At 37.9% G+C, this 25,246-nt stretch overlaps 1 protein-coding gene across 10 annotated transcripts in view; it reads right to left on the minus strand.

Moving 5' to 3' along the window:
- CSMD3 (CUB and Sushi multiple domains 3) overlaps nt 1-25,246 on the minus strand; it is a 1,302,111-nt gene that overhangs the window by 481,934 nt on the left and 794,931 nt on the right. The window contains exon 1 of one of the 10 annotated variants that reach the window (XM_070075858.1): nt 10,763-12,548. The exons of the other annotated variants lie outside the window; for them this stretch is intronic. The gene's annotated coding sequence lies outside the window, so the exon portion shown is untranslated. Of the gene's footprint in view, nt 1-10,762; nt 12,549-25,246 lie in introns of those variants that run through there. 10 annotated transcript variants of the gene reach the window in all.

Here is a 25,246-nt window from a genome sequence, read left to right on the forward strand (position 1 = left end):
TTAGTATCACATTGATACTTGATTTTATCTTACAATAATTTGTCTCTCAGAATATAAAATAAGGTTAGAATTTCTTTAGCAAATATTGCTTATACTGGGAATCAGCTAATATCTGTGCATCATTCAAACTAAATCTGAAAGGAACAAAGTGAGTATCCACCCGCAGATTCAGAGGCCAGCACCCATGGAGTAGCATGTGGATCTGCTCTTTTTCTCCCCTGCTGTGCAGACAAAGAAATCAAGATCAGGATAAAGGTGCTGAAATAAAGAGGATGGGAAGTCTGAGAAAAATATAAGCAGAAGCACTCAGAATGCTTTCATGCAGTGAGTTGCGAGCAATATTGGAAATATGGGTTTAAATGGCAGTGGCTAAAATTTGTAGAAACAGGGTTGTTTCAACACCTTTTATTTACTGACCAAGTAACTTTGATCCTTGATGCCTAAAGTAACAAAGTCTAATTTTAAATTCAATCAGACTTCCAGCTGAACAGAGTAACATCTGGCCTCAAAGTGACATAGAACTACTCATTGATCAATCTCTTACTTGACAACAGTTGACACTGTAATTCAAATACTTCACAGCGAAACTGCGTAGGTTAAAAGAAAGTGATCTGTAAAACTTGCAGTTTTGCTGATTCTTAATGTTAGGAAACCTCTTGGGAATTTCATTAGCTCAGCAACGGGCTTACAAAGGTTGCAAAATATAGAATCACACAGCCAGGAAAGACCTTGTGAATTAAACTAGGTCTCACCTTCAAGTATCTCAGACTAAATGAGACTAGCATCAACATTTAAGAGAATTTAAGAAGGAAATTCGTAAGTTCCAGGCAAAATAATAAGGAATACACTGTAAGAATAAATGTGTGGAGTGGTTTATAATCATGATAATATACTGACATTTAAAATGCCTCAGATTAGGTAATTAAAAATTTTTAATAGAAATATGACGAATTCAGAATGTTGAGACAAGGTTTATTGTTTTCTCTTGAGCTATTATAGTACATCTGTATGCAATAAATACACTGTACATTTTTCAAGATGTAGCAAATAGAAGTACTCTAAAAATTAATTCTTATTGTGTTTTACCATAAAAATGATTGGACCTTAATATGTTTAATAGAACTAGAAATTCTTTGAATGTGATAAAAAACAACATGCTTTTTGGTCAAAATTCAGTGTTCCTTGAGATACTACTAATCTAGGACTAGTACTTATTTGTTGTCATTTGCACAGATTGCAAATTTAGAGGACAACTAAAGAAGCTATAGGGAATGTCCATCAACAAAGACAAGGAGTTTGCCAGGCTTCACAGATGTCTAACCTAGGAATGTGGGTTATGTAGCTTTTTTTTTTAACTCCAACCCACTGATTATCAGAATTTCTTCTGACCCTGGGTTTCCTGAGGTTTTACACAAAACCTGCTAAAGAATTCTCATTTTACCTACTTTCTCTCAAGATAATATTAGAATGTAAAAACAAAAAGAGACTAAATTTATTTTTATGACTATTACTAAGTATTCTCTAAATTTAAAATAAATAATGTACAAATATAGCAACATGTATATACAAATATAGACATTATGCAACATATTTACTAAAATTTCACAAAAGTGTGGAACAACATTGTGACAACCAATCAATCAAGAACCAATGTCCTAACCTCATAGTTCCCTAGCTTACAAATTTACTTTGTGTAAAAGATAATTTAATGGTATGTGACAAGATTCAATTTAAAAAACAGTAATAAGTGTTTTAGTTCAGGTAATTTAAAGGCTAATATAATCAACATAAAATACAATCATTTCATTTCAGTTCAATATTTAGTGATCATGGCTCTAAAACATGCCATTTTGTCATATTAAGTATTTTGAGCTGAAGGCACCCATAAACAGCAAGTACAGAAGGGCTTTCTGACTTCCTCTTCCATACTTAAAAGCAGGACATAAGACTTCTTATGAGAAAGCTGTCGTCCCTGCACTGGGAATAGAACATGCTTATCATCAGAGACTAGAAGTTGATGCTGAAATGAATTCATACAACAAACTTACTAAAATAATCTTTATCTTCCACTAGTTCCCTTCCAATATGTATATAACTTCCCCAGAATATACTGTCCTTAGCCGAAACTCCTTTGGTCATACCCTCACATATTGATAATTCCTTTACTTAAAAGGTATATATTTTTTATGCTGCCATCACTTTATCATATTGTTATTTCTTCTGAGCATGCATAAAATTTTAATAAAATATATATGCTTTTCACCTGTTAGTTTTCCTTATATAAGTTTAATTCTTAGGCCAAGATATCCTAAGAGAATAGAGAAGTTTTTGCTCATTTGTACTACAAATGTTCAATTGAGAAAAATGTCTTGAGACTGTCATAAATATTGAGAATACGAATAAAATTTAATCTATTACTGTACAATAGAAAATAAAGTTTACAGATATATAAAAGTAAAAGTATTTTTATGTAAGATTTTAAAAAATATGGAAAAGAAAAGGAACAATTCTGCTTGGATTAAAAAGGTAATATACATTGAAATGTGTACTAAGATTTCACAAATTTATATGTATGTGTGTGTCTTGAAGGTGCAGTGGTTGGAGTTTGTGACATTCCTGGTAGAGGCGACCATTCTTTTCTAAAGAAATGGTAGTTTGAAAATAAACTGGCACATTTCACAATTCACAGAGCTCAGCACAGCTACAGTTTAGGTACAAGGTGTGTAAAGTGAAAGTGAGATTGGGGAAATGCAGGTTTACCTATATGTAAAGAGTCATTTTATTCTAAGTAAAGATAAGCTATTAACAAAGCACTTTGGCCGGCGCCACGGCTCATTAGGCTAATCCTCCGCTTTGCAGCGCCGGCACACCAGGTTCTAGTCCCGGTCGGGGCGCCAGATTCTGTCCCAGTTGCCCCTCTTCCAGGCCAGCTCTCTGCTGTGGCCAGGGAGTGTAGTGGAGGATGGCCCGAGTACCGGGGCCCTGCACCCCATGGGAGACCAGGAGAAGCACCTGGCTCCTGCCATCGGATCAGCGCGGTGCGCCAGCCGCAGCATGTGGCCGCGGCAGCCATTGGAGGGTGAACCAACGGCAAAGGATGACCTTTCTCTCTGTCTCTCTCTCTCACTGTCCACTCTGCTTGTCAAATAAATAAATAAATAAATAAAGCACTTTGGACATGCAGAACAAATACTTCACATGTAGCAACAGTAATACCAATCTTGTGTGAAATGAACATGACATAGAGTCAATTATAGATATATGACCTTACTCCCTTAGGAGCTAATAATGGGGCAGTAAAATAAAAGTATCAGGAAATATTCCCTTATATAAGAAGACTCAACATAGCATTGTTCACTTGAAACCTTGCTTAACCTGCCTATTTTTTAAACATTTTCGTTTGAAGAACCTTGAATGAAAGAACAAAGTGAAATACAGATTTTTGTCTAAATCTCTGTAGCTAACTGTTTAAAAGAGTTTGCAAGCAGGGATAGATCAATATTTTTTGAACTGTAATAGCAATCAATCAAAGTAAATGGGTTTTTCTTTTGAAAGACCCATAACTGCTAGCAGCCCAACAGATGCCATCAAAAACTTTGAAACACTACTGCTTTACTCTATCTACCAGATGGTAAAAGAAATAATTTTTCTAGATATTACTGTGCATTTATAAAGCAAGTCAGAAGAATCAACTATTTTTGTTCTTGATTATCAAAGACTATAATGAAAAAAGCTAGAGTGTAACAAATGAAGAGAAAATATCTTTTACTTTATCAACAATCATGATGACACAGTGTTAGTAAACAGTTACTTTGCTCCCATATGTACTTAACTAGTCATTTTTTGGGGGAAGGTTCTTAGAGGAATTGATTGGACAAGATATTTCCTCAGGAATTATGCATAACAGTTAATCATGCATTTTATAGTTGGTAATGAATGTGAAAACAACAAAAATAATATAATACAAGGTTTTTTGGAGCTAGTTTCTTCATATCAAGTCAGGTTTCTGAGGGCTAATGTGGTTATCACTTCTCCCAAGTCTTTGCTTACCTTTCAAACTCTTGGGGTTCTGGGTTCAGTACAAAATCTATTCTCAGGAAAGGACTGTATCTGAATCACCTATACTTTGGTTTGAATTTAAATTATCATGCAATTTCCTATAAGTTATCCTTGTTTTAACTCTTCTAAATTTCCAGAAAGAATGATAATTTTATAAAGGTATCAAGTTACATCTGAGATATAACATTTGGAGACTGAGGAGAATAGATTAAAAAGTAGGAGCCTAGGGTGGTTACTGATGCCATAAACAAGAGTGTCAATTGTTAAGTCAACAACAAGAGTCGCTGTGCACTTACTCCTCATGTAGGATCTCTGTCCTTAATGTGTTGTACCATGTGAATTAATGCTATAACTAGTAGTTAAACAGTACTTTACACTTTGTGTTTCTGTGTGGGTGCAAACCGTTGAAATCTTTACTTAGTATATACTAAATTGATCTTCTGTATATAAAGATAATTGAAAATGAATCTTGATGTGAATGGGATGGGAGAGTGAGCGGGAGATGGGAGGGTTGCAGGTAGTAGGGAAGTTATGGGGGGAAAAGCCACTGTAATCCAAAAGCTGTACTTTGGAAATTTATATTTATTAAATAAAAGTTAAAAAAAAGTAGGCTTTATTCACTCAACAGCATGATATGTGCAAGACACATTTTTTTGAGCTGTAAGAATTTTAAAAAATGACTAAGGCACTTATTCTGTGCACAAAGACAGATATATTGTTACACAGCATGTGTACAAACAGTTTGAACACTAGACAATATGTGGCAAGTGTGGTGTTAATAATGAGTTATTTTAGAAATGTCAAGGAAGGAAATATCATTTCCATGTTCTAAGTGGATGCGTTCAGCATTGATCCTAAAAGACTGTTTCAAAGAAGTGGAAGTTCATATGGTCCCCAATGAATTAAAAAAAAAAAAAAAGACTTTTGGTGATTGAGATTGATAAATATACTACAGAAGGGCAAGCAGACATAACGTTTGAAAAGAAAAAAATATTTCAAGATACAAGTAGAAAAGCAAATTATAGGAAGATAGTAGGGAAGTTCTTATATTGGTCAGAACGGAAATAATTATGCAACAATGGATAAGACACTAAATATTTTCGACTAAAGAAGTATCAAAATTAAATCTAGCCTATAATCTATGGCAAGAATATATTTGAGAAAGGATCTGGAGTTAGTTATTGGAATTTTTCAAGTAAAGCAAAAAAAAATAGCAAATAGCATTGCAACCAAAATAGGTGATAAATTATGGAAGAAGGAAAAAATTTTAACTTACTTGAAGTGGGAAGTACAGGAGATCATGCACTAAAAATGAATGTACTGTAAAACAACATTTCCCAAAGTAATATAGTTCCATGGGTCACTAAGAGTGATTCTTTTTTTCTTTCTTTCTTTAATCTGAAGGCCTGAATATAAACATGGATAGTGTCCAGACCATGGATAATAATAGAACGCTGACCCACTTACGAAGTACCAAGAGCCAAAAACATCAACCTTTGCAAATAGAGAGCAAGAAAGTTCATTTCAACAATAAAAGCAAAATTCCTTAAATTTTCTCCTTACTTCCAACTCGGGATCAATCAAAAAGACCAAATATTCTGCCCAAACTAGTAAGATAAGATGTTCCAATTCCAGTTTGCCCAAACCAACTCTTCCCCACTGTCTCATGAAAACACCCTGCAATCAGAGTATAATTTGAGGCCTTTCTTTTTAAGTATAAAGTTTTCTTACTCTCTTTACTGCCTATGAGTTTGTGTCAAAGACAAGTAATGATGGCTGGCTCCCTTGCTATAACAACTCTGAATAAATAGCCTTAGTTTATACTTATTTGCATAGTCCATTTATTTCCAATGGTCCCAGTACGTAGTTATATATAACTATATTTTTACATTCATTTGCACAAACTGTCACATACACACCACCAAAAATAAATAACTGCAAACATAGTTTAATATAAAAATGCATAACCTCCTAAGTATACTATAAGCAATGCCCTCCGAAATTGCCTTTCTCATTACAATCCATTAATTAAGAAAGATAATATAGGAAATATTTTATCTGTATGTATGTGTGTATTTACACATGATATATATTCATATATAACATATGTGGTATTTATATTCATGAACACATATTTATGTATACATATACTTAACTGTGTGTGTATATATATGTACATACATACAAATTCCAACTTATTAAAATAGTCAATGACTCACTCACCAAAATAACTTTTAAACTGAAAAACAATTGCATACTTCTTTTTAAAAGTTTATTTAACTATAGAGTCACCTATTCATGGACTATCAACAAAGTAAATAGACTATTGATAGAATGAGAGAAAATATTTGCAAATTACACATCTGATGAAGGATTAATATCCAGGATATATAAGGAGCTCAAGAAACTCAGCAACAATAAAATAAAGAAATTCAGTTAAGGAATGGGCAAAAGAGAGGAACAGGTATTTTTCAAAGGATGAAACATAACACACAGATGAAAAGATCCTCAAGATCACTGGCTATCAGGGAAATGCAAACAAAAACACAATGACATTTCACCTCATCCCAGTTAGAATGGATATCATCCAAAAATCAAAACCATCATCACCATCATCATCATCAAACAAATGCTGCCAATGATTTGGGAGAAAAGGCACTCAAATACAATGTCAGTGGGAATGTAAACTATTATAGCCATTATGGAAGGCAGCATGGAGATTCCTCAGAAATGTGAAAGTAGATCTATCATATTACCCAGCCATTCCACTGCTAAGAATTTACCCAAAGGAAATAAAACCAGCATAGGAAAAAGTTATCTTTTATCCATGTTTATAGCAACTCAATTCACAATAGCTAAGATATGGAATCAACCAGATGTCTGAATAGTACTCAGCCTTAAAAAAGAATGAAATCCATTTGCAAAAAATGGATGCAGCTGGAAGCCATTATGCTTAGTGAAATAAACCAGTCCCCCAAAAGACAAATATCATATGTTTTCCCTAATTTGTGGTAACTGATATAAAGAGTATGAAAATATAATATATATGAGTGAAATTAACATTTTATGATTTGATTATTGTTTATAATCCTTGTCTATACACTCAAGGAACAGTGGATTTTCTACTTATTACTTGTTGAATCTTTGTTTAGTGGAGGATTAAGCTTGTGACTATAAAAATTGAAAATATATCATCGTAGGGGCTGGCGCTGTGGTGCAGCGGGTTAACGCCCTGGCCTGAAGCACTGGCATACCATTTGGGTGCCGGTTCAAGACCCAGCTGCTCCACTTCCCATCCAGCTCTCTGCTCTGGCCTGGCCTTGGGCCTCTGAACCCACATAGAAGACTTGGAAGAAACTCCTGGCTCCTAGCTTCGGATCAGCGCAGCTCCAGCCATTGCAGCCAATTGAGGAGTGAACCATCGGATGGAAGACCTCTCTCTCTCTCTCTCTCCCTCCCTCCCTTCCTCCCTCTCCTCTCTCTGTGTAACTCTTTCAAATAAATAAATAAATCTTTAAATATAATATTTATTATTTTAATAATTAAAAGAAAAATAAGAAAAAAAAGGAGGAAGGAGAGTGGGAAGGGTATGGTGGGAAGTTCATTATGTTCTTAAAACAGTTATTGCAGAAATGAAAATAGAAAGGAAAGGGGTAGATTTGATGAAGGAAGACAAGTATGGGTATTTTCTTGGACTTTTATCTATGAAATACAATAAAAACTTAAAAATTATAAAACTTATTCAACCTTAGAATCACCAGTTAATGGACCATCACTTGGGACTTCTTCCCACAGAGTTCCACGGAGGAAGACTGTGCACATTTTGAGGAGAGATTACTAAAAGGGAGATACTGTAACAAAGGCTAACATATACCATTTGGAGGATTAAAAGTCCTGAGTGACCTGGTACTGACCTGGGAAAAACTATCCACTCTTTGATTATATATCTGCCTTCTGTTTCACTGAAATCAGCCACTGTTGCAAAAGACCTGAATGACCTTGCCACAAGAGGCCCAGTTAGCCAAGGAGCATCTAGGAGAGCTCACCCCCTACTACTTCATGGCTAAAGTAGTGTTCATGCCCAAAGTAGTGAGGGAGCGAATATGGGTTTCCTGTTTCCCTTTGGTGGAGAGGTGAAGGTACTGCTACCTTCCTGGTTACTAGCAGTGTCCTCCCTGGTTGCTAGCACCCTAAATAAACTTTCCTTATTTCCCCAAATCCTCGTCCTCAGATTGTGAGTCTTCTCTTGCCTTCAGCACCTGATGATAGGTTTGGTTACAGTATAACCAACAGATAAGGAAATCAGGATAACGAATTGATTTTCAAAGAAAGGTATTTAGTTAAATTTAAAGCACATCGGTTTAGATATTATAGTTCAGAGAAATGGAGAAAAAAATGAAGAGCTAAATTAAAGAAAGGGAAGAGACTCATAAACTCCTTGTCTTTTCTGAAGCTTATTAAAGGTCATTTGGCTTGGCTTTCCTTTCAGTTCTATATTCCTGCCCTAATGCCTACTATTCAAATGAGACTGTGTATTGGGTAAAGCAAATATAAATAAAGAGAAAACCCCTATTAGAGACTGAAAGGACAGTATAAGAGCAAATACAAGTTTAAAAGGGGCTCACTTTTACTTGTTGAAAACAAGAGACTCTCCCTCACCTCCTTTAATCTTCAAGCTTTCACCTTAGAACACTGGCAATTGTCAGTCCTTTCTGTCTTTTCCAAATGTATATAAATCTTTTTAAATGCTAAATAAGTCTCCCTCCACTCTCAAAATTTAGAAATATTTCCAGGACCTGAAAGCCATTTCTTTGAAATGTAATCAGCAAGGAAGATAGCATCCTATCTCCCAGTTTCTGAAGGAGTAGAAAAGCCTAGCTCACTACAAATCACAAAACTACCTCCAGCCATAAAGATATGAGGTTTGCTTTTCCTCTGTAAAACCAATTGAATACCACTGATGGTCATCCCAATTACAAGCTGAATTTATCATCAACTATGAGTAACAGAGGCATCAAGTTCTCTTATTTGAACTAATTACCACTTATCTAGAGAACATGCATGTAATAGGGTTGTATCTACTTGGCTTTTAAAAATGATAAAATATCTTTCTGTCACTATGAGAAATGGTGACTTGATCAGCCCTCACCCTTACTGTTGATGAGCAACTTAATATGTTATATGGGATGCCACCAATGCAGGCAGCAGCTTTACTCACTACAGCACAATGTTGGGACCAACTTTAACATCTCAATCCTCTTTGCCATGCAACACAATGGCAAACTTAAATATCTTAAATATTTTTTGCTTAAAAAATAAATACCTCATCTCTTTAAGTATATTTAAATATCTAATGATTTATACTCATTTAATAGTAATAAATCTTTGTAAATCAATACACACTGAATAACTTTTACTTCCATTATAAATTCTCTTGTTCATGTGGAAATTCAAAATCATATATCAAAATGAAAATAGATGCAGACACTATCTGCCCCATGTTTTCAATAAGACATTTCATTGGGACAGCACTGTGATGTAATGGGTAAAGCGACTGCCTGCAGTGCCAGCATCCCATATGGGCACTGGTTTGAGACCCGGCTGCTTCATTTCCCATTCAGCTCTCTGCTATAGCCCAGGAAACCAGTTGAAGATGGCCCAAATCCTTGGGAAGACCCTGAAGAAGCTCCTGGCTCCTGGCTCCTGGCTTCGGATCCACGCAGCTACAGCCATTGCAGCCAATTGGGGAGTGAACCAGCAGATGGAAGACTCTCTCCCTCTCTTCCTCTCTCTGTATAACTCTTTCAAATAAATAAATCTTTAAAAAAAGACTTTTCATACTTTAAGAACATCACAATTCACACTCTGATATAATTTCCTGGATCCTATAATTAGGTGTCATATGTGTAGACACTTTTTATATATCTAAACTGTCATGAGGTCTACCTAAACAATAGTATCCCCAATTATACCTGGAGTTGCTAGGTCACTTGTGGAATTTAATATAAATATAATATTATAGGGGTTGGCATTACGATGCAGTGGGTTAAATTATTGCCTGGGATGCCAGTATCCCATACAGGAAACTGTTCAAGTCCCCAGCTACTACACTTCTAATCCAGCTCCATGCTAATGCACTTGGGAAAAGAGTGGAGGATGACCCACATGGGAGACCAGGATGGAGGTCCAGGCTCCTCACTCTAGCCAGGCCAAGCCTCAGGGGTTGTAGCCATTTAGGGAGTAAATTAGCAGATGGAAGATCTCTCTTTCTCTCTCTCTCCCCTCCCCCCTTCCTCTCTCTTGCTTTATAACTCCGCATTTCAAAAAAAAAAAATTAATTAATCCTGTTAAATAGGAAGAATACTATAAATGATAGGGATTTTTTTAAATGTCACTTAAAACAGAACATATCCAACTCTATATCAAAGACAAACAATCTTTAGAGGAACCATTTTGGAATTATCCTCAGCTTTTCATATGTACAGTAGATCCATGCTCATTTTTAAATATAATAATGAAATGCACATTTCAAACTACAAGGGGGTAAAAATTTAAATATGCTTTTTAACTTCTTATTAAAGGCTATCTCCAAACAATACTTAAATATTATTTGTGTTGCTTTCAGGAGGATACTTTAACTGTTTGTGTTGCCCTAAATCCTGACTTTCTCTTGCCCGTTGTTGTTGAGGAAAAGGGTACTTACAGGTTGCAGATGAGTTGCTGAACAGAACTTTAGAGCTGCAGCTTTAGCAATATCGTGGTGGTGGTGGTGCCTTGGCTCACATCTACAAGCTTCCACTAGGTAGGAAAAGCAATATTTGCTGCCGATTCTGCTGTTGCAAAAAAATCTGTCTTTGCTCACCAACACTCTCATTAAATTTCTCCAGGTAAATAATACATTAAACCTCATTCAGGTAAATAATCTTGGATAGAACAGGTAAGATACAGCCTAGGGAAGTTCTTAAACTTTAGGAATCTCACAGAGAGGATTTGTTAGTACTCTTCTTAGGCTCCACCTCAGAATTTCAATTCATTCTGTCTTCAGTGGAGCAGCTCTAACAAAGTTTCCAGGTGATGCTGATGAGATGATTCTAAGAAAACATTTGAGAACTACTGACACTGAACACATGTAGTTAATAAAGTGAACCTGGAGAATTTCTAATTTGCATAAAAAGAACTGGTGTGTGGCACAGCTTTTTAAGCCACTTTGGAAACCTATAACCCATACAGGCCTCATTGTGAAACCTTGTCTACATTAATTAATTTTAACTGGGCTAATGCCATGGTAATCTAGATTTGTGAATTGTTGCTATATTTAATTCATGGAGAACCCTTAAAATAACACTGCAATTTATCTATCAATATCATTTTAAATACTTATCACTTGTATATTGAGTTTTCTGGAAGAACCACTAATAAAACATCATGACTAACTATTGCTGGTCACAGGACCTCTGTGGGCTTAAAATACAAGAGAACCAGTGAAGGAGAGAAAAATATGTGCACATAGCCCAAACAGAAAGAGAGGAGAGGCAACAATATTAAGAAATGCTGGCTCTTGAACTCTGCTGGCCTATGAGAGTGATTTTGGCCTTAGATGGAGAGTGAAGTTATGGTTAAAAGGCAAACTTTGTGATACTTTGTGTGCAATGAGTGATGCTATTGATTTCATATGAAAAAAGCCAGAGAAAACTTGAGAAAAGGCCTATTCTCTTCTCTAGTGTTGTGCTATTTATACCACCACAGTAAGATCAAGGTTCCAACAAAGGATGGATTTGTCTGGGAGCACAGAATTCTCAAGGAAATGTTATTTTGATGAAAAGTAAACATTGCTTGGAGGGGGAATCAAAATTTTACTTCAATTTGATAAATGCAGTCTGATTCCATAATCTAAGTAACCTCTTTATATAACTTAATTTCTATTAAACAGATCTCTTTATGATTTTATTGTTTGATTCTGTAAATTCTTAATTTTCTGCCACTCTTACTCAAAATCTGTGTTTAAAGAATGTGTTCATGGGACATCAGGAAAATTGTCAAGTGGATGTTCCTTGATTTTACTGTTTGTTGGTTTAGAGTAACTGACAATATCTTTGTTGGACTGAAGAGCCCTTAGGTGTAATTATTCTAGTTTGGACTCAGAATGTAATTTGGGAGTCCAATGGATATGCCATTTGCTCTCAAGGTATTTGTGCTTTCCAGCCCTTTAATCCTGAATCTTCACTAATCCATAAATCATAGGAACTCAGCATCTCTGCATCTACGCATGAGGTTGAGTAGGAGTTACTGCATTCTCATAGCAGGCCAAGGTTGTTTGGAAACTGAAAAAGGCTACATTGAATGAAAATGTCTTTTGGTCTGCAGACTCTCCCACCCAACTCATTACTTGGGCACCAACTAATTAGTCTGCATTATAGTGACCATAGAAAATTAGTTACCATTGCATTACTTATTTCCATAGTCTCCATATTTGCAGAGGTGCTGGCTTTAAGTTTTTCACTTTTACTCCTTCATACTCTTCTCATTTACTGCAGTGGGCCTAAAGACATAACTTGCACAGGTAGAAGGGAATCTCCACTCTATAAAATGGAGGAAAATAGGATGTGCATCCTTCATTCTTGATAATTCATGTAGGGTATAAAGAATTATTCATTTTTCATTAACACAGCTTGAATTTCAAGATTATTTACTAAATTTAATTGAAATTACACTTTGGTAGTGGAAAAATGAACTATTTCCTTCTCTTTGCATTGCTATCTGAATGATTCCTTCCCAAATGTTCTTGAGATATTTGGATTTGGTAATCTAGGGCGATAGTCATAGATAGCAGTGCAAAAGAGAAAAATACTACATTAAAAACACTTAAAACACTTGACATAATTATACTTTAGATGTGTTTACTACCTCACATTGAAAATTCCAGTTTAACCTTTAGAACTTAGCTAAGATGTCATATCTTCAGGCAGCTGTTTTGCACTCATTTTTATCTTTAAATTATTTGATGAACATTGCTTTAGTTTTCTTATTTTCCTTTTTTTTTGTTCTAATAGTACATTTACTTTTTTATTCTTTTTTTTTTTTTTTTTGACAGGCAGAGTGGACAGTGAGAGAGAGAGACAGAGAGAAAGGTCTTCCTTTGCCGTTGGTTCACCCTCCAATGGCCGCCGCGGCCGGCGCGCTGCGGCCGGCGCACCGCGCTGATCAGATGGCAGGAGCCAGGAGCCAGGTGCTTTTCCTGGTCTCCCATGGGGTGCAGGGCCCAAGCACCTGGGCCATTCTCCACTGCACTCCCTGGCCACAGCAGAGGGCTGGCCTGGAAGAGGGGCAACCGGGACAGAATCCAGCGCCCTGACCAGGACTAGAACCCGGTGTGCCGGCGCCGCTAGGCGGAGGATTAGCCTAGTGAGCCGCGGCGCTGGCTTTTTTTATTCTTTTAAGTTTTATTTAAGATAAACAAATACCAGGTATTTCATATATACAGATTCAGGATCATAGTGATACTTCCCACCCTACCCTCCCTCTCACCCACACTCCCAACTTCTCTTCCTCTTCCCTCTATTACCACTATTAGTTTTTACAAAGATCTATTATTTTCAATTTACTTTATACTACACTAAGCAAAAATTTCAACAAATAGTATGAAGAAAAAAACACTGTTCCTCAACAGTACAGTCAAAGGCTGTAAACAATCACTGAATCTCAAATGTCAATTTCACCAAAATACACATTTTAGGTATTCTGTTAGTTCCCACAGATCAGGGAAAACATGTGCTATCTGTCTTATTTCACCATGCATTATCATTTCCAGCTGCATCAATTTTGTTGCCAAAGAGAAGATAACAAACCATTTCTTTCCTTTATATGCTAAGTGTACCTATTTAAATGATCATTTATGTTGTCTCCACTTTTCTGAAAATCTATTTTATCTTTTCAGCTCTATTACTAGTAAACAATTTTTTAAAAGTTCTTATAGAAAAATCTCTTCCTAATATTGGCATCATTACTCTTTTCTGTTTAAAAGATTTAAAATTAGACATTTTTCATTAGAGCAAAAAGCAATTGTTTGCCTAAATTCACTTTGAATTTATTGAAGGCATTGTACAGATATCAAATAAAGAAATAATTAATGAAGTCACTGATGATATTAGATATGTTAAACTTTATGTGTAAGAGAATAATTCCATTAGATGAGCATAAATGATGGATCTTAAAATATATATAAATATTATATATTGTTGCCAATAATAATGACAAGAGAATTGAATGTAACATTAAAAAATGAAGTAAAAGTTAAGTATATGTTCCTGAATGTAGGAATTTTAAGAATATTTTCCCGATAGAAGGTTCAGTGAAATAACAAGGCTCCAAGAAGGCAAATAAATGATGAGAGTAGGTATATGACATATCCTATGCTGTTGTACCAAACCACCACAGACTGGGTGGCTTAAATGACAGATCCTTATTTCTTCACGGTTCTGGAGGATGGAAACTCCAAGGTTAATGCACTGGTAGATTCAACTCTTGATGAGGGCTTCCTGGTTTGTAAATGGGTGATTCTTTGCTGTATCTTCACATGGTGAAAAGAGAGTGAGAGATCTCTCTCCTATTTTTTATTAGAAGATAACTAATCCCATTATGAGAACTTTACCCATGTGGCCTAATTAATCCCAAAGGACCCATCTCTCAATACCATTAGAATTCCAACATATGAATTTGGAGAGAATATAATTCAGTACACAGCAGTAGCCAAAAAGACATAAAAAGTGAAATGAATTAATAATTATTTAACATTCACTAAAACTTTATGTGCCAAGCACAATGCAAGTTTCTGGTAATGTAAAAAAAAAATAATGCCATTAGTTCTTTTTTTAATTTTAATTTCTATTTCTTTAATTTTTTATTTATAGTTATTTATTTATTTATTTATTTTGACAGGCAGAGTGGACAGTGAGAGAGATAGACAGAGAGAAAGGTCTTCCTTTGCCATTGGTTCACTCTCCAATGGCAGCCACGGCCGGCAGGATGCAGCCGGCACACTGCGCTGATCCGTAGGCAGGAGCTATGTGCTTATCCTGGTCTCCCATGGGGTGCATGGCCCAAGTACTTGGGCCATCCTCCACTGCACTCCCTGGCCACAGCAGAGAGCTGGCCTGGAAGAGGGGCAACCAGGACAGAATCCAGCGCCCCGACCAGGACTAGAACCCAGTGTGCCAGCGCCGCTAGGTGGAGGATTAGCCTAGTGAGCCACAGCACTGGCCTTAATTTCTACTTTAATTGAAAGGCAGAGAGACAGACAAGCAAAGAGTGAGCTCCCATCTCCTAGTTCACTCAACAAATACCAAAAACAACTGGAATTGGGACAGGCTCAAACTAGGATTTGGAATTCAATCCAGTCTCCCAGGTGATTAGTAGTGATTCTAGTACTTGAAGCAGGAACCAGGAGAAGGGGCCAGAGCTGGGAATCAAATCCAAGTATTTCACTGTGGGACATGGTGTCTAACAATCTGGCCAAATGAGAGCTCCAGTACTCTTAGTTCTAGAAGAGCTTATGGTCTAGATTTCATAAAGATAATACAAAGGTACTTCAAAATGCTGTTGGAGTGGGCATTTGATACAGCAGTTAAGCCACTGCTTGGCATGCCTGCATCCCATGTTAGTATCTGAATCCAATCCTGGCTCTACTTCTGATCCAGCTTTCTGCTAATGTGCACCCTGAGAGGCAGCTGTTGATTACTCAAATACTTGGGTCCTTGACACCTATGTGAAAGCATAGATTTGGTTTTGAGCTCCTGGCCCAGTTCCAGCTATGGTGGGCATTTGGGGAGTGAATTGATGGACAGATTTCTCTCTTTCTTGATATCTCTTTTTTTTAAATGAATAAAAATAAATACATATATTTTTAAAATTTTTGAATATTATAATTTAAAAACTTTATTTTGGTGCAAATAACTTTGGAAATCTTTACTTAGTATAGAATTTGTCACCACTCATCCAGCCCTGCCAAAGATGCTTAAACATGTGTTACACACAGAAACACAGAAACATGGCCATCAATATGAAAGAAGGTAAAGGAAGAATACCTCCCAGTAAAATATCACAGGAAGTTCAAAGCATATATTAGAAATATATTTGGGAAAATGGCAGGGCAAAGTCACTACTTATTAATAGTCACATTGAATGTTAATGGCCTCAACTCTCCAGTTAAAAGACACAGACTGGCTGAGTGGATTAAAAACCAAAATCCATCTATTTACTGCTTACAAGAAACACATCTTACCAAGATGCATGCAGACTGAAAGTGAAAGGTTGGAAAAAGATATTCCATGACAACAAAAACCAAAAAGAGCTCATGTAGAAACCCTAGTATCAGACAAAATAAACTTTAACACAAAAACAGTTAAGAGAGACAAAGAGGGGCACTATATAACGGTTAATGGATCAATTCAACAGGAAGTTGTAACTATTATAAATGTATATGCACCTATTACAGGGCACCAGTTTATTTAAACGATAATGTAGGGAATTAAAGGGAGACTTAGACTCCAATACAATACTATTGGGGGACTTCAATACTCCACTTTCAGAAATAGACAGATCAACTGGACAGAAGATCAACAAGGAAACAGCAGATTTAATCGACACTATAGCCCAAATGGATCTAGCAGATATCTAGAGAACTTTTCATCCTACACTTAAAGAATTTACATTCTTCTCAGCAGTACATGTAATCTACTCTACGATTGACCACATACTAGGCCATAAAGCAAGTATCAGCAAATTTAAAAGAATTGGAGCCAGCGCCGCAGCTCACTAGGCTAATCCTCCGCCTTGCGGTGCCAGCACACCGGGTTCTAGTCCCGGTCGGGGCGCCAGATTCTGCCCCAGTTGCCCCTCTTCCAGGCCAGCTCTCTGCTGTGGCCAGGGAGTGCAGTGGAGGATGGCCCAAGTACTTGGGCCCTACACCCCATGGGAGACCAGGATAAGTACATGGCTACTGCCATCGGATCAGGGCGGTGCGCTGGCCGCAGCGCGGCAGCCGTGGCGGCCATTGGAGGGTGAACCAACAGCAAAAGGAAGACCTTTCTCTCTGTCTCTCTCTCTCACTGTCCACTCTGCCTGTCAAAAAATAAAAATAAAATAAAAAATAAACAAATAAAAAAAAAAGAATTGGAATCATACCATGCAGCTTCTTAGACCACAGAGGAATGAAGCTGGAAATTAGCAACTCAGGAATTCCTAGAGCATATGCAAACACATGGAGACTGAACAACATACTCCTGAATGAACAATGGGTCACAAAAGAAATCAAAAACTTTCTGGAGGTAAATGAGGATAACAACACAACATATCAAAACTTATGGGATACAGCAAAAGCAGTGTTAAAAGGAAAGTTTATAAAAGCAATAGGTGCCTACATCAAGTAATTGGAAAGGCACCAAATAAATGAGCTTTCAATGCATCTCAAGGATCTAGAAAATATGCAGCAAACCAGCCCCAAATCTAGGAGGAGAAGAAAAATAATTAAAATTAGAGAACAAATCAACAGAATTGAATCCAAAAAACATTACAAAATATCAACCAAACAAAAAGCTAGTTTTTTGAAAAATTAAACAAAATGGACACACCATTGGCCAAGCTAACAAAAAAAAGGAGAGAAAATACCCAAATCAATAAAATCAGAGATGAAAAAGGGAATGTAACAGACACCAAAAAAAATAAAAAGAGTCCTCATAAATTGGTACAAGAACTTGTATGCCAGCAAACCGGGAAATCTATCGGAAATGGATAGATTCCTGGACACATGCAACCTACCTAAATTGAAACATGAAGACATAGAAAACCTAAAAAGACCCATAACTTAAACAGAAATTGAAACAGTAATAAAGGCCCTCCCAACTAAGCAAAGCCCAGGATAGGATGGATTCACTACTGAGTTCTAGCAGACATTTAAAGAAAAACTAACTCCAATTCTTATCAAACTATTCAGAACAATCAAAAAAGAGGGAATCCTCCCAAATTCTTTCTATATAGCCAGCATCACAGTAATTCTTAAACCTGAAAAAGATGCAGCATTGAAAGAGAATTACAGACCAATATCCCTGATGAACATGGTTGCAAAAATCCTCAATAAAATTCTGGCCAATAGAATGCAAAAACACATCAGAAAGATCATCCACCCAGACCAAGTGAGAATTATCCCTAGTATGCAGGGATGGTTCAATGTTTGCCAATCAATAAATATGATACACCACATTAACAGACTGCAGAAGAAAAACCATATGATTATCTCAATAGATGTAGAAAAAGCATTTGATAAAATACAACACACTTTCATGATGAAAACTCTAAGTAAATTGGATATAGAAGGAAGATTCCTCAATACAATCAAAGCAATTTATGAAAAACCCACAGCAAGCATTCTATTGAATGGGGAAAAGTTGGAAGCATTTCCACTGAGACCTGGTACCAGACAGGGATGCCCACTCTATGAAAATTTTATTCATTAAATAAAAGCATAAAATAAAAAGATTAAAGGATTATAGAAAGAGGTTATGGAAACTGTGTGAAAAAAACTTCATGGGTTTCAAAATGTCTTATTCCAGAGTAAACTTTTAATTCTACTTTCATAAATTTTTTAATTGCCCTTATATTTAAATTCTAGGTAATATTACAAGAGAGTCTACATATTTGATATGTATTTATATATATATCTATATTCTTGTAGGTTTCTTTCATATAATATGAAAACAAGAATAATAATATTCAAAGGATGCTATATATGACTATATTATTCTGGAACTATCAATTTGGAATGCATCCTCCTCATCCCCTATCTTAAAGGTCTGTATTGTTCCACTTCATTTTTTGTTAATTTGTTTTATTTATTTGAAAGACAATGTTTCAGAGACAGAGAGAGAGAAAGAGAGAGAGAGATCTGGAAGATCTTCCACCTGCTCGTTCATTCTCCAAATGTCCACAACTGACAATGCTGGGCCAGGCTGAAGCCAGGAGCCAGAAGCTTCACCCTGGTTCCCCATGTGGGTACAGGGAACCAAGTACTTGAGCCATCTTCGACTTCTCACTTGGACCATTAGCATGGAGCTAGAATGGAAGTAGAGCTACCTGAACTCAAATGGAGATCTACACGGGATGCTGGCATATCAGGAGAAAGCTTTACCTGTCACAACACAAAGCTGATCACTATTGTTCCACTTTCTACAAAATCTAGTTCAAGTTCCATTTCATCAGTGACCTTACAGAGCTTTAACACGAGTACAGAATCTAACAAAAAGCTAGTCCCATATATGTCATTCAATGCCAACAGGAGGTTAGTATTACTAAGCTTATAGCATGTTGCCTTACCTGATATCAGTGCCACAAATAACAGAATGTTTATCTGACTTTTTAATTATCTGAGATATTCTTTTATCTCTGATAGGTTAAAAACTAGAAAAATAACTCTGAAAACTCTAATCTGTATGGCTTCTTTAACTTAGCAACCACCACATTACAAATATCAAAATATCAAATATGTGGTGGAATAGATTCTGTGAAGTTGGACTGTGTAGGATGAATTAATGAAAGATAAGAGCAAATATTTATCTATATAATATTTTCACAAGCTTTCTCCTTGATCTAGCAAAGCTACCCTGACTAGGCTTTTACTAATGTACCATTCTTTGGTACATTTTTGTTTTGTCAGCTTTTGGCACTATTTAATAGCTTTTATTTTAATGTTTCCTGCCTCTTCACTGTCAATTATTAGCTTCTTAAGTACCATATTTTGGAAGGGATGATATAACTGTATGTGACATGGAAAGCAGTATATGCAGTAAAATTTCTTAATATTAAATAATAAATAACACTAATAATATAGAGTATGATTTACCTGAATTTAAACAGAATTTTGCAACTTATTGAAGACAAATTTGGAAATTTACTTCACCTTTCTTAGACTCAATTTCATTGTTTGAAAAAAGGGAAATATGGGACTGTGCTGGGAATTATATTAAATAATTTAACAGTAATAAGTGCTCTGTAAAACCCATTATTAGAATGATAATGATATAGGGTAGAAGTTTTGGAGTTTCCTAAAACTCCAAAATTTGAAAAACAACAAAGGTAAATGTATTATTTCAGTGGAAATGAAAATAAGAAGATAAAACACAATGAATGAAATTTAATGGAAAGTTAGATTTTTTAAAGCTATATAAATAAAGACTTTTTGGGTCAATTGAGTATATTAAAAAATCAGTAGATGTTATTAGCAAATGCATGTTCTTTTTCTTAAAGTGATATTGATATAATTATTATATAGGGGAAGTTTGTTATCAGTCATCAGAAATCCTGAATATTGGAAGAGCAAGGAACCCACACTGTGGCATAAGCTTTAAAAAGATCATTTTTGTTGCTATTTTTAAAAGGAAGAAAAGAAAATGGGAAAGATGAGTAATCAATTACAAGGGGAGAAGGAGCATGATCTCTTCATGTTATTTGCATATGTCCAGTAAAATAAATAAGTAAGTCTTTGTGCATGTGCACGTATGTGGTGACAGAGACAGAGGGTGCCAATATAATAAAATCTTAGAAAATAATGAACTTGGATAGAGAGTGTGCAAGACTCATTATTCCCTCACATTTTATAAAGGTTTTAAATTTTTAAAATAAAACAAAGAAACTAATGACACCTAAATTATTATTCATGAACTACATAAAACATTAGTATAAAAGACTACAATAATGATAATAATAATACCACATGTTATGTGTAATAATCCAAGTGGGAGTATTAAAATGATTCATTTGTAACTGAAGATCAAAAATCAGAAAATATGGTGTTTTTGATTGCATTTTCTGAATATAAAATATGCGATAGGCTGAAACAGATTCATAAGTTAACACTTCAGAAATGTTCAGATGACATATTTGTGACTAATAAGCAGGTCACATTTATCACTTGCTGATAAGTAGAAGCAAAAGGCAAGCTATCTGTTATTTAAATATAAAATGTAGAGTTAAAGTGTCAGAAAGTTTATAAATTTATAAATGTGATAATCATTAACTTTAGTATTTATAACCACTTGTATATCTTGGAGGAGATATTAAAACAGAGAGAAAGAAAAGCCAATGCTAAAATTACAGATGCATTAATTAAATATGATGACTACTAATTTTCTCATGAATTCTTCTTGCCAACAGTGACAGCATATGTGCTATCCTTATTTTAAAAGGAAAGAATTCTTCTGTCATTGTGCTACCACTGGATCAAAAAATTTCAGTATATTTTTCATAAGCCTTTCAATCTATATTTGCCAATTCTTGTGGTGAGTATAAGACTTGACATGTCACATCTCACATTCATGAAGGCACTAAATGGCTTAGTTGATACATTTTATTAGAATGTTTGATAAATTTTAAACATCAAATGTCAACCATAATGACTTTTCATTGTTACCAGGAAGTGAGGCTATCACTTTTCACGAATGTCTTCAGAAACCATATTTTCAGAATTCTACCCCTTTGCTACATAGGTTTCAGATAAAATAATGAGCTAAAAAAATTGGAAAGCAGTGGAGGTTAAAAGCACAGGCTTAGGAGCAGGTACTTAGCCTAGCAGTTAAGACATCCACATCCCATATCACAGTGTGTGGTGGAATGAGAAGGCCATGCCAAGATGGCCTCTGGCAAGCGAGCATCTGTTACTCAGGAATGGCTTCGGAAACCCCCTGGGAAACCACCTGACAACAGAGCCTCAGGAATGGCTTTGGAAACCCACTGGGAAACCCACTGGGAAACCACCTGGCAATGGAGCCTGCCTGGCAACAGGTTGTGATTGGTTAGGGCATAAACTGCCCCTTGACTGGATTGGCTGCCTAGGCTATATAAGCTGCTGTACCAACTGAAATAAACAAGTCTTTAGGCTGCTTGCCTCTGGCCCGCTTTCACCTGACTCCCAGGGTCTGTGTGGTGCCTCTGTGACACCACGCTCCTCCTGTCAGAACGAATCCACAGCAACAAGAGTATCTGGGTTTGATTGCTGGTCTAGGTTACCAACTCCAGCTTCCTGCCAATGCCAGCTTTAGGGGGAAAGGATGATAACTCAAGTAATTAGTTCTGCCTTCCATTAGGGAACCATGGATTGAGTTCACATTCCCGATTTTGGTTCTGATACATGCAAGTCATTGTAGGCATCTGGGGTGTAAACCTCTCCAATAAGTATTTTTTAAATACTTATTGGCTTTGAAGTCAGGCTTTGAAGTCAGGCTATCTAGATCAAATCCAAAGTTTGCTATTGCCAATACTGTAGCTTTGGGCACATAAATTAACAACTGCAAAAGTTCTATTTCATCATCCCTACGAGAGTGAACTTAATAAAAGCAACCTCACAGAATTCTTGGAAAGATTAAAAGATACAATCAACATGAAATATTGCCTTATATCTCATATATACTAAGTTATATAAATTTATTCAACATATTTATTAAGACCCTACTGTAATAATTGTGGGGAGCAATCCGGACTAGACTAAGTTACTCGAATTAAGACTTATTCTATGCATCTGCTCTCCCACAATGTGGCGTTGGGAGAGAAGTAAACAGCTTCCGCACAGCTGCCTCCAGTTCAACCAATTAACTGTAGGACTTGCTCCTGATTGGAGAGCAGCGTACTCAGCCGAGTTGGGATTGGCGGAGGAGGACTATAAAGGAGGAGAGAGACGGCATGCACCGGGAACATCTATGGGGAACATCTAAGGGAACCCGTGCAGCCCCCAGAGAGCCGGCCGGCGGTGTGCCACTCCCCTGCGGAAGTGGGGAATGCGGCCAGGGGGAACTGCCCTTCCACGGAGGTGGAAGGGATAGTAGCCAACCCGGGAAGAACCAGCAGCAAACCCGGGGAGGGCCGAGCAGACGAAAGAACAGCGCAGGGTCCTGTGTTGCTCCTCCACGAAGAGGGGGAGCGACATAATGGTGCCGTGACTCGGATAGGAAACCTAGCTCGGATAGGAAACCTAGGACGGATAGAAAACTTAGGAGGGAAGAAACGTGACTCGGATAGGAAACCTAGGACGGATAAAAAACTTAGGAGGGAAGAAACGGGAAGAACTGGGAAAATACCGGAGAGAGAGACTAGCAAACAGCCTAGGGAAAAGCCGGACGAAAAAGGAGCCGGAAGAAGCTATTGAAAGCCTAGGCATAGATTCGGATACGGACTACGGGGGGAAGCTGGGAGAAATCTCTAAGGTCGAAAGCGAAAGTGAAAGCTAGAACAAACAGACTCGGACGCGGACTGTGGGGAGAGGCCAGGAGAAATGAGGGAGGAATATCGTTGGAGGAAAGCTTGGGGAAACATACCGGGTAGAGAAAAATGTTAGGGAAATTGAAGCCGCGGGGGGCAGGCCAAGGCGGAAACGAAAGCCACTTTGGGATTCTCAAGTTAGCCCGGGAATGGGGGGCGAAAAGTTGAAACCAGAAGCTGAGACGCAAGCCAGGTTGGGATCCGTCTGATTAGCCCGGGGAGCAAAGGACGGGAAGCCAAATCGTGGGGCGGAGACGTACGCTGGGTTGAATTCGCCAGGCTAGCCCGGGGAACTTAGATTGAATCCTAGTGGCGGAGACGCAAGCTACACTGTGTTACTCGCGGAAGCCGCCGCGTGCAGAGAGAGCACGGGGCGTGAATAGATAGGGAACGGGGCTGGCGTAGGCCGTGGTTCAGACGCGAAAGGGTTAAGCGTGGAGCCCGCGGACCGCGCAAAGCCGGGAAGCTGCGCAGATGAGGCGCGGGCTGAAGCGGCTCAGAGCCGGCGAGGCGCGGAGAAGCAGCCTCGGGGCGGAGCCCGCTGGCGGGGCGAGGCGCCGGGAAGCTGCGCGGAGCCGTGAAGCTGCCGGCAGGGCGAGGTGCCGGGAAGCTGCGGGGATAAGAGAAACAGAAGTTTTAGAAGTAAAGTGAGAGAAATAGGAATGCTGGAAGATAGAAGTAAAATGGGAGAAATAGAAATGCCCGGAGATAGAGAAATAGAGAAATAAAAAGGCCTCCCTACAACACTGCAATGTGAGAGCTTGGATTCGGTCTGCCTAATCAAGTGAGGCGATGAGCACCTGCGGGCAGCTAGCAGCTTATGCGCCGCAGGTCACCGAAGACAGGCACGAATTAACATCAGTAAGGCTTCCCCACAATACAACAATATTAAGCTTGGATTCGGTCTGCCTGATTTAAGGCGGTAAGCGCCAGCAAAGCTCGACCAGAGTATGAGCTGCAGGTCACCGAAGATAGGCACAAACCAACACTAATAAGTCTCCCCCACAATACGGCAATGAGAAGGCTTGGATTCGGTTTGCCTGATAGGTTTTGTAAACACCTGCAGGCAGTTCTAGCAGAGTAGAGCATGCGCTGCAGGGCACCGAACACAGGCACGCATCAGCGCCTAAAAACCTCCTCACAATGGCGAAGAGAGGACCCGGATTCGGTTTTCCTGATTGATAGGACTTGTAAGAGCCTGTGGCAACGCTAGCAAGTAGAGCAGAGTGTGTGCCGTGGGACACCGAAGACAGGCGCGTATCAACGCCAAAAAATAAAAAGAAAGGGGGATCTGTGGGGAGCAATCCGGACTAGACTAAGTTACTCGAATTAAGACTTATTCTATGCATCTGCTCTCCCACAATGTGGCGTTGGGAGAGAAGTAAACAGCTTCCGCACAGCTGCCTCCAGTTCAACCAATTAACTGTAGGACTTGCTCCTGATTGGAGAGCAGCGTACTCAGCCGAGTTGGGATTGGCGGAGGAGGACTATAAAGGAGGAGAGAGACGGCATGCACCGGGAACATCTATGGGGAACATCTAAGGGAACCCGTGCAGCCCCCAGAGAGCCGGCCGGCGGTGTGCCACTCCCCTGCGGAAGTGGGGAATGCGGCCAGGGGGAACTGCCCTTCCACGGAGGTGGAAGGGATAGTAGCCAACCCGGGAAGAACCAGCAGCAAACCCGGGGAGGGCCGAGCAGACGAAAGAACAGCGCAGGGTCCTGTGTTGCTCCTCCACGAAGAGGGGGAGCGACAATAATGATAAGACCATATGAACTTGAGGTATAGCAGTGAGTATTCAAGAATCTCCTCATTAGAAAGAAGAAATTTTAAAAAAATTAAATAAAGCCAGCACCATGGCTCACTTGATTAATCCTCCACCTGTGGCGCTGG

This window comes from Oryctolagus cuniculus, chromosome 6, assembly GCF_964237555.1.
Source record: "Oryctolagus cuniculus chromosome 6, mOryCun1.1, whole genome shotgun sequence".
NCBI lineage: Eukaryota > Metazoa > Chordata > Mammalia > Lagomorpha > Leporidae > Oryctolagus > Oryctolagus cuniculus.